Below are 11,886 nucleotides of genomic sequence, written 5' to 3'. Positions count from 1 at the left end.
CAAAGACAGATTCGCAAATAACCTGCCTGATCTATCTCAACTGCTATTTGTACCCAAAAATACACATGAATTAGACGAAATTACTGACAACATGGGCACTATTTTCTCTAATACATTAGAAGCTGTTGCCCCCATCAAATTGAAAAAAGTTAGAGAAAAACGTACTGTGCCATGGTATAACAGTAATACTCACTCTCTCAAGAAAGTAACTCGTAGTCTTGAACGCAAATGGAGAAAAACTAACTTGGAAGTTTTTAAAATTGCATGGAAAAACAGTATGTCCAGGTATAGACAGGCTCTAAAAACTGCTAGGGCAGAGCATATCCACAAACTCATTGAAAATAACCAAAACAATCCAAGGTTTTTATTTAGCACAGTGGCTAAATTAACAAATTACCAGACGCCACCTGATTCAAATATTCCACCAACGTTAAATAGTAATGACTTTATGAATTTCTTCACTGATAAAATAGATAACATTAGAAATACAATAGCGAATGTAGATTCTACAGCGTCTAACACTTCAGTTTCATCCATCGCACCCAAAGATAAACTGCAGTGCTTTACAAATATAGGACAGGAAGAGCTAAATAAACTTATCACTGTATCTAAACCAACAACATGTTTATTAGATCCTGTACCCACTAAATTACTAAAAGAGCTGTTACCTGTAGCCGAAGAACCGCTTCTCAATATCATTAACTCGTCGTTATCTTTAGGTCACGTCCCAAAACCATTCAAGCTGGCGGTTATCAAGCCTCTTATTAAGAAACCAAAACTAGATCCTAGTGTACTGGCAAATTATAGGCCTATTTCAAATCTTCCATTTATGTCTAAAATTTTAGAAAAAGTTGTGTCTGCTCAATTGAGCACCTTCCTGCATAAAAATGATCTGTATGAAGAATTTCAGTCAGGTTTTAGGCCCCACCATAGCACAGAAACTGCACTTGTTAAAATTACAAATGACCTGCTTCTTGCGTCAGATCAAGGCTGCATCTCATTTCTAGTCTTACTTGATCTTAGTGCTGCGTTCGACACCATAGATCATGACATACTCATAGATCGATTACAAAACTATACAGGTATTCAAGGGCAGGCTCTAAGATGGTTTAGATCCTACCTGTCTGATCGCTACCATTTTGTTTACTTAAATGGGGTGTCATCTCATTTATCATCAGTAAAATATGGAGTGCCACAAGGATCCGTCCTAGGTCCCCTTCTATTTTCAATATACATGTTGCCCCTTGGTAATATTATTAGAAAATACGGAATTAGCTTCCACTGTTATGCTGATGATACTCAGCTATATATCTCAACAAGACCAGATGAAACTTCCCAATTATCTAAGCTAACAGAGTGTGTTAAAAATGTAAAAGATTGGATGACAAATAATTTTCTCCAATTAAATTCGGATAAGACAGAGATATTAATTATTGGACCAAAAAACACCACACAGAATCTTGTAGATTACAATCTGCAACTAGACGGATGTACTGTTACTTCCTCTACAGTCAGAAATCTGGGTGTTATATTGGACAGCAATTTGTCTTTTGAAAATCATATTTCCAATGTTACAAAAACCGCATTCTTCCATCTTAGAAACATTGCCAAGCTACGAAACATGTTATCTGTTTCTGATGCAGAAAAGCTAGTTCATGCTTTCATGACCTCTAGACTGGACTATTGTAATGGACTTCTAGGTGGTTGTCCTGCTTCATCAATAAACAAGCTACAGGTAGTCCAAAATGCAGCAGCTAGAGTCCTTACCAGGTCAAGAAAATATGATCATATTACCCCAATTTTACAGTCTCTGCACTGGCTACCTATTAAGTTCCGTATCAGTTACAAATTATCATTACTTACCTATAAGGCCCTAAATGGTTTAGCTCCTGCGTACCTAACTAGCCTTCTACCACGCTACAACCCATCACGCACCCTAAGGTCACAAAACGCTGGACTTTTGGTAGTTCCTAGGATAGTAAAGTCCACTAAAGGAGGTAGAGCTTTTTCACATTTGGCTCCCAAACTCTGGAATAGCCTTCCTGGTAATGTTCGGGGTTCAGACACACTCTCTCTGTTTAAATCTAGATTAAAAACGCATCTCTTTCGCCAAGCATTCGAATAATGTATCTCTTAAATTGTGAGTGTAGTTGCATCTGCATTTTTATTCTTTAGCTTGGGTTAAACTAATTTTACTTTGTTGGATCAGCAGCTATGCTAATGATGTCTCTATTTTGTTTCTATGTTTTGCCACGGGATTTACATCCCGTGGTAACTAGGATTTACACAAGCTCGAGTCTGGATCCAGAACACCTGAGAAGAGATGATGCTGACCCTCAGAGGACCCCAGATGATGCTAACCTTGAATCAACAAACAGAACTAACAATTATTGCTACATGTGTGACTGCATCCTATAATTACTATTAATTAATAATATTGATAGTTCATCATCTAGCTGACTACGTCTTGTATTATTATTATTATTTTTATTTTTCTAAAATCCTGTCAAACGTGCACAAACTACTAGCTACTTCTAAATATTGTAGAAACATAATTTTCTGTAAAGTTGCTTTGTAACGATTTGTATTGTAAAAAGCGCTATACAAATAAACTTGAATTGAATTGAATTGAATAAAAATCTGATTTAATATTTTCAGTAACAGCACACATTCTCTTTACTGCATAAATATCTGATATCACCTTAAGTGTCCTATTAATAAGTTTAACTGAATCAGTAAAGAAAAAAATATATATGAAATTGTATGATCAAATCTGAAACAGTTTAGTGGATAATTCAGTATATTCAGTTCACCTTTAGTGTTGACCTGTCAGTCATTATTGACTATGTAGACATCTTGGCTTTCTCTATATATTTCTATTTTTCACGTGTTTGACCTAAATACTGCATCTTTCACCACATGTTTTGCATTGGCTGAGGTCAAGGGCGAAGTACAATTGACATGTCACAATCAGGTGGACAAAATGATGTGGGGAATGATAAAAACATTCTAGGTCATACCCTTGTGAAAAAGAAGTGTACTTAATTGTAATGAATGTGCACTTGTTGTTTATTTCAAATACTGAAATTACATTTAAAAAACTGTACTTGCAGACAATATAATATGAACGAAAGAGTTTACTTAAAGAGCACACTTTCATGAGTATGTTTCTTAAAACACTTTGGCATACTTTTAAAAAGTGCACACTGTAGCCATATTTCAAAAACAATAGAAGTAGGCTACTTATGAAAACACATATAAAAATGTACTCAGGTCCTACATCAGCGGTTAAAAAATTGACTCTTAGGTTCAACTAGTTCAAGTATTTGAGTTCTGTAATAAACATTTTTTTAAAGTATGCTTTCAACAAAGACTAGCTGAAGGTTGCAAATGTAAGCATTACAGAAAGAAAGAAAAAAAGAAAGAAAGAAAGAAATAAAAGGAAGGAAGGAAGGAATTAAAAAAACATACAGATTACTTTAAGTGCTTATCTTCTGATTTATATGTTGATCTCATTGGGAGAGTTGATCTTAATTTTGTAAACAAGGTTATTTTATTTTTAATTTTTTTGCACTTGCATTATGACTATTTAGACAAATGTTCAAGCTGCTCTATTTCATAAAATGGAAGTTATTTTTTAGCTACATGCATTAAGGCGAGACACTGCAGGTGAATAGGGCAAAAAAAATAACTAACAGTTATCACCTTACTTACCCAGTTGATTGATTACATTGATTATTGCAAACATTTTTTGTATTACAAGTTTTCAAAAATGTTATGTTTAAATATGCAAATGAGGCATTATTTAATGAAATATGTGCTAATTTGCATAAATGTCTAGTACAAAAATCTGAACACTAGATGAAGTCAGCTTCAAAAAATTTTTTAATTTTTTTGACATATTAGAATCAAATGTTTTTACAGAGGGAATTCTGGTTATCTTTTTTTGTCACTCCATAATTCAGAAAATACTTTGAACAGCCAGAAAACAATATATTTTCACAATTTTGGGGGGAATAAAATGTTGTATATAATCAAAGAAAATATATATGAACAAATCCCTATGTAAAAACCTTCAGAATATAGACAGGAATAAAAATGTCAAGTTTGGTGTGTGTAAGTGCTACTGAAGCGGAGATTTATGGCTCAGTGTTGAAGAAAAAACTCATTTTGAGAAAACGGCCTTTAAAAATATGTATTGTAATTGAAATCTATTGACACAAACAGATAAAGGGCTATAAAAGAAACACTTAACAGTGTTTTTTGGATGTTTTCCTTCCACTAGTTTGAAAAAGCACTTTATGAAAAACCAAAAAGCCCAAAATCTCAAAATTGACAGGTGCTTGAAAAAACAATGTTTTTGCCTGCAGTGTCTCACCTTAACTCTTAATATTTCTCTCCTCCTAGAAGATTAAACTGCCATTATCTATTGGCACATTATCTACTTGTACATTCACATTAGCATCCACTTTAACAATTAAAGTGCATAGTTCACATTCTTTATCTTCTGGCTGGTACATTTTTAATTTTCTTTCTCTTTGTTTATTGTGAATAGACCATTATTCCTGCCTGGTCATTAAAAAAAGCTGAGTGTTTTATAATTATAAATTAGTCTTCATCTATTTAACATTTTTTAAAAGTAAATGTAGGCATACAATAATTTTTCTTTAAAGTGCTACAGCTGTAACAAAAGTGATCCTTGTCTTTTACCATTAAATGTGGAAAAGTTTTGAGGAACCTGCTCTGGTGGTCCTGGAGGTCCTAGCCTGCTGATCCCTAGCCTCAGATGTCACACTAATGGGCTGACCACGCTCCATTTACTGAGCATCTGATGCATATGGAAAACAAATATGGAAACACATCTAATTGGCTGTTTTTTTTTACAGGTTTTCAGGGAGTCTGTTGTGTGAATCTTTAAAAGTCCACCCAGAAACAAAAGTAAGTTCCAGGATTGCATCAGTGAGTGCTAAACGCTAACTAAACTTCACAACTTTTAAAAGACATTCAAGCATTTTGATTGTAGTTTAATTTAAAAGAGATGTGTTAATATAGTTAGTGGCTATAGAACCTAGACCTTTATTTATTTATTTTTTTTAGCCAAAATTTGGCAACTGACTTATTTTGAATAATGGAAAAGTGAGTTGTGTAATCAAGTATAACAAATTAATTTATCTCTATCATTCTCATTTGTTTTAATCTCCTTAGGACAGTGCTAAGCAAGGACATATCCAGATGTGAAGATGCAGAACATGGTGTCCCATGAGTAGCATTAAGGGTCTCTAAATTAGAGTGACACATTAAATGATATTGACTCATCCAAAATTACCATGAACTTGTTTTCCTCACTCAGTGCCGGACAACCTTGAACAGTTTTAGCATCTGATAGGAGTCTCATTCATCTTTTAATTAGTTACTATGCAAGGTTAATTTAAAAGCTATTTTTCTACATACAAAATTGCTCTCTGGGGATTTTCAAGCGCTAGACAAAGAGGAAATGGTGAAAGGATATCCACTAAAGCCAGTCTTCCAGCTGTGGTAAACTGTTAAAAAGGTTTGACCCTGATGCCTGAGTTTTGTTATGTGAATATCATGGGTGTCATAATGTGAATCTTATTATAGTGGTCTATTCTCAGCTGGCTTAATGAATAAATCAAATTGCCTTTGTACTTTTGTACTTATAAATGAAAAAAATGTGAGAATCCAAGAAAATTTATCAGCTTATTTACAGTAAAAAGAATGATAATTTTTCAGATAAAAGGTTATCAGAAATAGCAAGGACAAAGAACAACAATTTCAGTGATCTACAGTATACAGTGTTTCAGGGGAAACTACATGGCTTGGAAACACAATACCCGCATACTATGAATTTTGCATGATGGATGGGAGCACTGCATGAGCCCTGATTACATTCCGGACATGCTGTGATGAATACAATCAAAATGAATTCAGCAATCATCCTACACAATAACAAAATTCATGAATGCAAAGTGTGCTCTCTAGATGTGGTATAAACACTAGCACATTTTTGTCAAAGGAGACGCATGACTGTGTTTATTGTGCTGTCATCAACACACACACACACACACACACACAAGGTAACATAACAGCAAAGCTGACGTGCAGTTGGTTCCTTAATGATCTTTTATGTATGATCTAACCGGTAACAATTTTTTTTTTTTGAGTCCGATTTAATATACAGTAATCAGGTTAATTCCTCTGAAGATGTTTTTGCTTGTTTGATTGTTTGTTTGTTTTTTTGTGACTTTTAACCAAATAGTGTCCAGGGGATTAGATTTTTAGTGACTGTATGAAGCAGTGTAAACACGGTATAGCTCATCACATGATTTGAGAATGATTCAATATATGACAACCATTTGGTGGTGGGGAGGGGGGGAGGGGGGGTAATTGAGAATGAATGGGCAAAGTCATGTGAGAAAAAATCACTGTCTCCATTGTGCTATGATTGGTTTTGATTGGTTCAGGTGATAAATTTTGCCTTCATGAATCAGTCTGAGAGTACGTTTACGTGACAATATTAGGACTAAAAATGGAAGCATTTTTCCTTTGCATATTTGAAAATGTTTGCATAGACGGCCACATTGTCAAAACGAATGAAAATGTTTTATTATGCATTTCAGACCAGTAGTTGGGGATGTCACTTTGTTAAAAAGAAAAAAAACCTACACACGTAAACAAAAATATTCCTATAGAACAAATAATTTTCACATATTATTGTTTTCGTACTTTATACAGAGACAATAACGGTATCGTTTTCAAACATTTGCACTTTGAAACCTATTTTAAAAAGTTTGCATTTTCAGGCCCCCAAAATGCCTTTGTCGTGTAAATGAATGGCCAACATGCACAAAATTGTTTCTGTTTTTAGTTGAAAAATGTGTTCAAGTCAAGTCGAGCTTTATTGTCATTCCGCTACATGTGTGGACATACAGTGGAATGAAATGTCGTTCCTCACAGGACCATGGTGCTACATAAATACAGACATACAAAAATTAAGTAAAACAGTATAAACCTATACATAACTAACCTACTGAAAGATTTTGACTATAAATACTATATATACAGTAAATGTTTACCTCTTCATAAGCTAACAAATACAAACTATATGCATGCTTCACATAATACTACACCTATAAACAACTAACCTACTGACAGATTTTGACTTTAAATATGCTATATCTAAATGTTTACTTATACATAGACTGAAAAAGAAAAATATATAGACAATATGAATGCTTCCCATAGTACTGTACATGTGCAAAGATAAACATTGTAAGTCAACCAGCTGGCTGGGGAATGGTGCAAGATGATTTGTAGTGCATGAGCATGTAAGCAAACATATTAGTCTGTTGTCTTTTGTGTTGTGTAAACACCCACAAAATAAATGATGGTAATAATGAGAAGACTAATTAAAAATTAAGTCAACAACATACCCACTCATATGTCAAATATATCACCACTTTTCACTTTAAAATGAAACTATATATTTATTATTAGTTTATTTTATTTTTTTATGTGAGCAATCGGCTCACTCAAAAAAAGGTTTTCATGACTGATGATCCGACAATAAGTTGACTGCCAAAAATAACAGATGAACATAATTAACAGAATATCACTCATAAGAGAAATACTTTTGATATTGTAAGTGATGTTTATATATTATATACTTATTTACCTTATTTGCAGTTGCCTATTAGTACCTAAATCTTATAATTCAGCTCCAGGAACAGCTTTTTGTACCTTTATTCCTGGGAATGTAGAATTGTTTCTGTACTATTACAATAGTATTTTGATTTTCCCAAGTGGCATTCATGCATTCCCGCTGTTACATTTGACAGTTTTTTATTTTTATTTTATTTTTATATTTTTCCCGGAATTGGGTTTGTATTGTACTTTGTGTTCGTCTGTCGTTGGATCCTCTGGGCATTTGAACACGCGCTCGTGTTGAGATCAGTTAACTCCGCCTCCTACCTGCCACGCGCTCATACTGCTGGATGTGAGAGAGGAGCTGCGCCCGGCATTCGCACTCTGCTGCTGACAGCACGCACTTGATGTAACTATTTAAAACTGGCTCTTAAATTCAGATGCAAGACTAGAATAAATTAGAATAAAAAAAATAAACTTTGACTTTTGATTCAGTCAAGTGAAATTCTTTAGCATCTTGCATAGTTCGAGAACACAGAACGCTTTGGCACAAACGAGTATGGACAGTTTCAGCATGTGCGTGGAAAAGATGATAAACATCAAGAACTTGTGGATATAATAGGACAGAAGAACTGTGCTCATTCGTAAAATCCTATGGCTTGAAGGTGAGGTGCATGTTACAAAACTATTAAATTCGATCTTTTTTCCCCCTCTAAAAACAAATACGAGTCTACTTGTTTGAAATTATCAGTTAAATGAATTAGGTTTTTAGACAGGTTTTGCTATTGCTTCTGTTTGTAAAAAATTAATTAAGTCTTCGTAAAAAATTAATAATAATAATTAATTATAATAATAATAATTAGTATAGCGTAACTTTTTGGTTGCCATGCATAAAAATGCGTTTTCTGATTACTTAAGCAACTGAAGTAGGCTAGACTGCCCGAATGCACTTATGTCAGATTTACAGGGAAGACCAGCTGTGGTTGCCAGAAATTCACATATTATCATTTGGCATTTGCTGCCTGTATATTTTAAAGTTCACAAACGCATACAACATATAATGTTTATATTCCAACCTTCTCAAACTATTAAAATCTCTTTGTATCTTAAAATATATTGCTAAACACAACAGTAGCCTTTTATGCCATAACATCATTAACATAACGTAATAAATATAAATATTAATATGTATCAAAATATAGCCATGATGATTTTGCGTTTCACAAAAATGAGGGGTGAGAACCAGAAGGGTGTAAGTGACATTTTGGGTGAAATGGAGATGTGTATATATGTATATATATATAATGAAAGCTCTTGGTGAGCTCTTTTTACTGCCAAAAGGGCACAAGTAAATTCTAAATAACTTTGGAGATATTCATTAGAAACCAAAAGACTTAACACTGAACACTAAACCAGTTGGTGCCAAAAGGGCGTAACTGCACTTAAACCCCTTTGACACTGAGAAATGTACTGTGGGTAAAGCTTTTGGATAGCACTTGAGTGTAGTATAGATTTCACAGTAAATTATATCATTCATACTTTATACTTCATAAAACATTAAATTAATTGTCTAATTAAAAAAATAAATAATAATTATAATTATAATATTACACACACACACACACACACACACACATATATATATATATATATATATATATATATATACTTCTATATTTAACAGTATTTTGTATTTGGACATAGTGGGTTGAGGTATTATTGAGTAAATAGATGTGTGAGTACAGAATTGATTAAACATTGTTTAATAAACAGAGAGGTGAAGAGCATCTTATGTGAACCCAGGCATTATTCCAAGAGGTTTTGGGGTGTGGGGTTGGGGGGGGGGGGGGTCATTTACATAATCACTTCTTAATTATCATTTTAGATTAGCCACAAACATGTTCTGGCACCATTTTAGTTTGCGCTTTTTCACATTTTGGACCCTTTACTACAGTAAATTAAAAAACGCTTGCTTTCCTTCTTTTACTAATCTACCAAGTTCCCTAATCTTAGACAGTTGGCAAAGTGAATCTATTTACTGCCAAGAATAATCTGTCCTAAATAATTTACATCCAGTCAAGTAGGAGAGACGGTGTTCATAAGTTAATGGAGTGCTTGTCTGTTTACAGAACATAATAGTATTCTGTAGTACCTGCAGATTTTTTAGTAATATTAATCTCTGCAAGAGTGCAATATGTGAAACTGACTCGGTTTGACATGAGGAAGAAAATATGATGAATGGAATGGTCTGCCTCTGCTTCAAAATTGATCTCATGTTTAGAACAAGCGTGCATTGAAGAATGCCAGTATAGGCATAAAGCACATGAGAACTACTTTTATGTGGAAAAATAAAAGTAACTGAAAATGTCTATAGGAGATTTTTCTAACCCTGGGGCTTCTTGCGTGGAGAGGCGTGGCCCTGAGAGCATTTTCTTGACATTTCCATGGAGGAAAAGGCACACACTACAGACTGCCCTTTTGTTATTTAACAGAGCCTGTTTTTAGGGGCTTGTAGAACAGGGGGCAGTGTTACACAACAGCTATCAAGAAGAACATTTTAAACCTTTGAGATCAAGTAGAACAGATAATGAGCCGCATTAATGTGACAATTACTTATTGATCAAAAATGTTTCTGGTATTGATGCAAGGTTCAGCTATAATTAAAAATATGACAACAGATAGCAGGGGCTGTCGGCCATGTTGCGTATCTCTATACCAGATGCGATAGGCTCTCACAGCAAAATTAAGTACACTATATGGTTTTAGTGCACAGACTGAAAATATACCCATGGATTTCACAGATTTTATGAGAAGCAAAAAAATAAGTCTCTCATTTTATGTCCTTTCTTTGGAAGTAGTGAACTCAGCCTATTGTGAAAAATCAGCAGATCTGAATACAGCACATTATGGTCTAAATATATTTGATAGCAGATGGTGAAAAAAAACATTAGTATTGCTGAACACAAGTCGTCTCAGAAAATCGGTGTCTCGTAAATGTCACCACAGTGATTTAGTTAACTATACAGTTCACGATAGATTGCTATTTACAGATTGCACTACAGTGAAAGCATTTCAAGGGTCACAGTGTTATGAAAGACTTTATACCCTTATACCTCTGTATATCGGACATGACATCTAACTCATAGGAAGACCAATTTTAACAGACATTTTTGAATCTTTCAAGACATTTCTTGTTTTCTGTTTACCTTGCTGTCCACTACGTGATTCTGTTTAATTTAGAGGACAGGGCAGAGACATAAGGGGCTTTAGACCATGACTAATGCTATGGATCATAACCATGGGCAAACTTAAATAAATGCTGTCTCAAAAATATGCATGCTTCAGCAAGTGCAGGCCCAGCTGGAGAGTCATTCAGACATTTTACAACCATGTTAAACCCTAAACTAAGATGCACATTTCTTAAGTTGCATTGGAGGAAATTTTGAATGCAAAAAAAAGTATAATTATTATTTTAATTTAAACTATAATAATAAAAAAATATATTTAATAGCATAATGATAACGACAAATATATGTCATAAGAAAAAATGCCGTATTATGGGCTTAAGTGTTATTTACTTAAGTGACATTTGACATCAGTGCATATTTTCAGTTAACAACTACTGAAATGTCATGTTGTTTCTCACAAAAAAACCTCAGATGACTTGAAACGAAGTCTACTAATCATTCTGACTACTTCAGTGGTGCTTTTGTGTCCTTTTTGGAGCTACACAGGTATAGTCACTATGAGATTAAACTACATAAATGTCTTTAAAAAACTTTTACACTGTTTAAAAAAATATCTTGTTTTATTGTATTATTATTTTACCATAGTAACTTTTTGGTGTTAGGTAAACATAGAACATTTTAAGAAATTATATTAAATAAAAAAAATTGCACTTCTTGCAGTATTTAAACATGCATTTATATACTGGGATTTTCATATTTCTGACATTGTAACATTGCAGCTGCTCTGTTCTATTTGTGAATAGAGAAAAAAATGTTTTTTTCTACTCCTTATTGGGTTAGTTCATTAAAAAATTTAAACTCTATCAATATTTATTCACTCTAGTGTCATTCCAAACTCACAAGACTTAATTTATCTTGCTAATATAAATAAAAGGGGTCATATGATGCAATTAAAATTTTCCTTTCTCTTTGGAGTGTTACAAGCTCTTGGTGCATAAAGAAGATCTGTGAAGTTGCAAAGACTAAAGTCTCAAAT

General features: G+C 33.6%; 1 protein-coding gene across 1 annotated transcript in view; it reads left to right on the top strand.

The window, feature by feature from the left end:
* The first annotated feature begins 8,028 nt into the window (after window positions 1–8,028).
* Window positions 8,029–11,886, top strand: part of LOC132134189 (D(2)-like dopamine receptor) — a 57,513-nt gene continuing 53,655 nt past the window's right edge. Inside the window, exon 1 of the mRNA XM_059546983.1 lies at window positions 8,029–8,327. The gene's annotated coding sequence lies outside the window, so the exon portion shown is untranslated. The remainder of the gene's footprint in view (window positions 8,328–11,886) is intronic.

This window comes from Carassius carassius, chromosome 4 (genome assembly GCF_963082965.1).
Source record: "Carassius carassius chromosome 4, fCarCar2.1, whole genome shotgun sequence".
NCBI classification, from domain to species: domain Eukaryota; kingdom Metazoa; phylum Chordata; class Actinopteri; order Cypriniformes; family Cyprinidae; genus Carassius; species Carassius carassius.
The sequence above is the reverse complement of the archived record's forward strand: the minus strand, read 5'-3'. Positions and strand labels throughout refer to the sequence as shown.